Source organism: Muntiacus reevesi, chromosome 22 (assembly GCF_963930625.1).
Source record: "Muntiacus reevesi chromosome 22, mMunRee1.1, whole genome shotgun sequence".
NCBI classification, from domain to species: domain Eukaryota; kingdom Metazoa; phylum Chordata; class Mammalia; order Artiodactyla; family Cervidae; genus Muntiacus; species Muntiacus reevesi.
In genome coordinates, this window is record NC_089270.1 from 29745928 (window position 1) to 29750325 (window position 4398).

At 39.9% G+C, this 4398-nt stretch overlaps 1 pseudogene; it reads right to left on the minus strand.

The window, feature by feature from the left end:
* Nucleotides 1-2317: 2317 nt before the first annotated feature.
* Nucleotides 2318-4035, minus strand: LOC136152799 (actin-related protein 3 pseudogene; annotated as a pseudogene).
* Nucleotides 4036-4398: the final 363 nt, after the last annotated feature.

Here is a 4398-nt window from a genome sequence, read left to right on the forward strand (position 1 = left end):
GTTGGAATCAGGATTGCTGGGAGAAATAGCATTAACCTCAGATATGCAGATGATGCCACCCTTCTGGCAGGAAGTGAAGAAGAACTAAAGAGCCTCTTGATGAAAGTGAAAGAGGAGAGTGAAAAAGTTGGCTTAAAGCTCAACATTCAGAAAACTAAGACCATGGCATCTGGTCCCATCACTTCATGGTAAATAGATGGGGAAACAATGGAAACAGTGATAGACTATTTTTCTGAGCTCCAAAATCACTGCAGATGGTGACTGCAGCCATGAAATTAAAAGACACTTGCTCCTTGGAAGAAAAGTTATGACAAATCTAGACAGCATATTAAGAAGCAGAGACATTAGTTTGCCAGCAAAGGTCCATCTACTTAAAGCTATGGTTTTTCCAGTGGTCATGTATGGGTGTGAGAGTTGGACTATAAAGAAAGCTGAGCACCAAAGAATTCATGCTTTTGAACTGTGGTGTTGGAGAAGACTCTTGAAAGTCCCTTGGCCTGCAAGGAGATCCAACCAATCCATCCGAAAGGAGATCAGTCCTGGGTGTTCATTGGAAGGACTGATGTTGAAGCTGAAACTCCAGTACTTTGGCCACCTCATGTGAAGTACTGAGTCATTTGAAGAGACCCTGATGCTGGGAAAGATTGAAGATGGGAGGAGAAGGGAACAACAGAGGATGAAATGGTTGAATGGCATTACTGACTCAATGGACATGAGTTTGAGTAGGCTCTGGGAGTTGGTGATGGACAGGGAAGCCTGGCGTGCTGCAGTCCATGGGGTTGCAAAGAGTTGGCCATAACTCAGCTACTGAACTGAACTGATGTTCCTATTGCCATTTTCTTAATTGTTTGGGATTGAGTTTGTACATCTTTTTCCTTCTCTTGTATTTCTTGACTATATAAATCCCTTTAACATTTGTAAAGCTGGTTTGGTGATACTGAATTCTCTCAACTTTTGCTTGTCTGAAAAACTTTTTATTTCTCCATCAATTTTGAATGAGATCCTTGCCTGGTACAGTAATCTTGGTTGTAGATTTTTCCCTTTCAGTACTTTAAATATACCCTGCTATTCCCTTCTGGCCTGCAGTTTCTGTTGAAAAATCAGCTGTTAAACGTATGGGATTTCCCTTGTATGTTACTTGTTGCTTTTCCCTCACTGCTTTTAATATCCTTTCTTTGTGTTTAGTCTTTGTTAGTTTGATTAGTAACTAACTAATTGATTGATTGTCTGGCATGTTTCTCCTTGGGTTTATCCTGTATGGGACTCTTTGTGTCTCTTGAACCTGATTGATTATTTCCTTTTCCATACTGGGAAAATTTTCAAATATGATCATCTTCAAAAATTTTCTCATTTCCTTTCTTTTTCTCTTCTTCTTCTGGGAACCCTATGATTTAAATTGGTGCATTTGATATTGCCTCAGAGGTCTCTGAGACTGTCCTCAGTTCTTTTCATTCTTTTTACCTTATTGTGCTCTTCAGAAGTTATTTCCACCATTCTTTTTTTTTTTTTTTTTAAAGGTAATTCAGTTTTAATTTATTTTCCTCACTTGTTCTTCATGATCCAGATATTTTAAAATGTAATGAAAATTAACTTTCCATATGTCAGAGACTGGCACTAAAAAAATTTTTGGACTGCAAATGAGTTATGCAAATGAAAATATCAAATGGAGATCCAGTTATCAAAATGAAAGCACTCAGCATATTAAAAGTTCACAATTTTATTTGTTTAGAGCACATAAAAAAGTCAGCTTACTAACCAACTGTTGAGATTTTAAAGAACTATTGCAGAGGTTTGAAGAAAATGGATTTATTAGTTAACTTATAAAGATTAAAGAGCTTGAAACAAGTATTAAAAATAAATTTGTGCCTTTATTAAAATGGTGTTAGGCTTTAAATATACCAATTTGGGTAATCAAATTATTCATTTGTTAACAAGAAATGACACTACAGAACTGCAATACTGGCCCAACCGTCTTGTCTTTACTTTTCCTTTAAAGCGAGAAAACAGGATGCGAGCAATCAGACAGCATTAGCAGGCATCAGTTAATCCAAGACACTCGCTTCTTAGCTCCAAAAGCGCTTGCAGAGAAAACCGCTGGGGGGCACAGGAGGGTGGGAGCACTTCATAGTAACTGGAACCCCATGAGTGTGTGTGTGTGCCAAGCCTTACAGGCTACTTTTTGTATTATCCTTTACTTGGTCACTTTTATTTTTACCCTCAAATACTAGTTTTTCTTTGACATTTTTCCTCAAAGTATAAAAAATATGAAATATAAACAAGCTCTTGCATTGCACACACTTCAAAGTGTACAATTCAAGCATTATAGAGCTGTCTAATCTACATACTGATAAATCCCATCAAATCTTGGATAATTCAATAATATACAAAATACCAGGGCACAGAAAGAACTAAAACCCACTTCTTTTTGATACACGTAAGATTCAAATTTTCAGTCTAAAGAAAAACACTTAATCATTTTGGCTCTTCTCCACATTCGCATGTTGATATACTTATTAAAATATTCCTGTATAATTAATGTTTGGTCTTCTTATTTCAAGGTTTAAAACCAGACATCCAGACAAAACAGGTAATCAGAAAGACTATTTCTTCCCCACCTCCCTAACCCCAATAACTATGAAGCCAATTTTACGACACGACTCCAAACACTGGATTGTGACGACAAATGCTAGGTCCAATTTCTTCATAATCCATTTTGGTGTGGCATACTTGGTAGAACTGAGGTGTGGAAACCAGCATAGATCCTCCAAACCAAACTGTACATCGCTGCATGTGGTGTCTTGTACATCAATAGGTTTTGGCTTCAATCTACCTCCACTCAATTCCTCACTTAATTTCAGTCTGGCATCTACAGTTCTTTTCAAATCTCTTTGCGAGCAACGTCCAAAGTCCCTGAACATGGTTGAACCTCCAGAGAGGACAATATTCTTGTAGAGAGGACATCTGACATCAATAGGACAATTCTGAGTTACTTCATCTACAACTTCTGAGATAGGCTGGGTAAAGTCTGGGTTAGCAAACTCTGGATGAAAAAAAATTTCAGGTCCCAAGAATCTCTCATATCCAACATCAATGGAAAACTCTTTCTTTGAGATAGCATTGATTCCAGTATACTGTTTAGTCCACTTTGATCCATCTGTATCATACTTGTTAAATTCTTTTATTAGGTCTGGGCAGACATAACTACACTCCTTCACTCCTTAGCAGTTTGTGAGGATTGTTCTGGAGGAATTCCTACTTCTCGGTTTCTCAACAATTGCTGAATAAAATATGTTATATCTCGTCCTGCGATTGGAATGTGCTTAATGCAGCTGCCAATCACATACCCTTCAGCCACAGGGGTGACATGAGTGACACCGTGTCCACTGTCTATTACCGCACCGGTCAACGTCCGTTCTGCTACTTGTCTGGAGGTCCAAGATGCAGCTAGGGCGAGAACGGCCTATACAGCAATGTACAAGCCAGGAATATTGAAGGACTCAAACATTATTTCAGCAGTATATTGCCTGTTTTCTGGAGTATTCAGTGGAGGTTCAGTCAAAAGAAAATAATGATCTTCAGGTTCTGCCCTTAAATATTTAAAGATCACTTGCTCCATAAACCTTTCCATCAAGTCCCAATCTTCAAGTATACCATGGCGGATTGGCCACTTTGTTGCATATGTAGGTTTTCCTATTGCTTCATCACCAGTGAAGAAGTCTAGGTCATCAACACCTTTCATCACCCTCCTTTGAGATTGATCGCCCACTTTTGCTGACTCCGTAAGAGCAATACAGGAAGGGATGATAAACTGGGGTTCCGTATTTCCAGCATATCCTAGTTTTGTATACCCCGTGCCACAGTCCACCACACAGGCCCGCAGCCATCCCGCCATCTTCCTCCTCGCCAGCTGCTGCTGCTGCCGCCGTCTGCTCCACGCCGGTTGGGGCCAGGGATGGGCGGCTGGAGGTAGAAGCTATCCGACCATCCATGGCCGGGCCACCCTCTCCGTCTGGGGGGGGATAGGGGGGCGGGAAGCCGAAGCAGTAGCGAGAGAGCAGCAGGCTGGGTCAGCGGCTACCACTTCTGCAAGCTGGGCAGGCAGGCAGTCCCCGCCCTGCCCCACCCGATTTCCACCATTCTATCTTCCATCTCAGTGATTTGTTCTTCTGCTTCAGATATTCTGCTATTGATTCCTTCCAGAATATTTTTAATTTCAGTAATCGTGTTGTTTGTCTCTGTATGTTTATTCTTTAATTCTTCTAGGTCTTTGTTGATTGATTCTTGCACTTTCTCCATTTTGTTTTCAAGGTTTTTGATCATCTTTATTATCATTATTCTGAATATTTTTTTCCCAGGTACTTTGCCTATTTCCTCTTCATTTATTTGGACTTCTGTGTT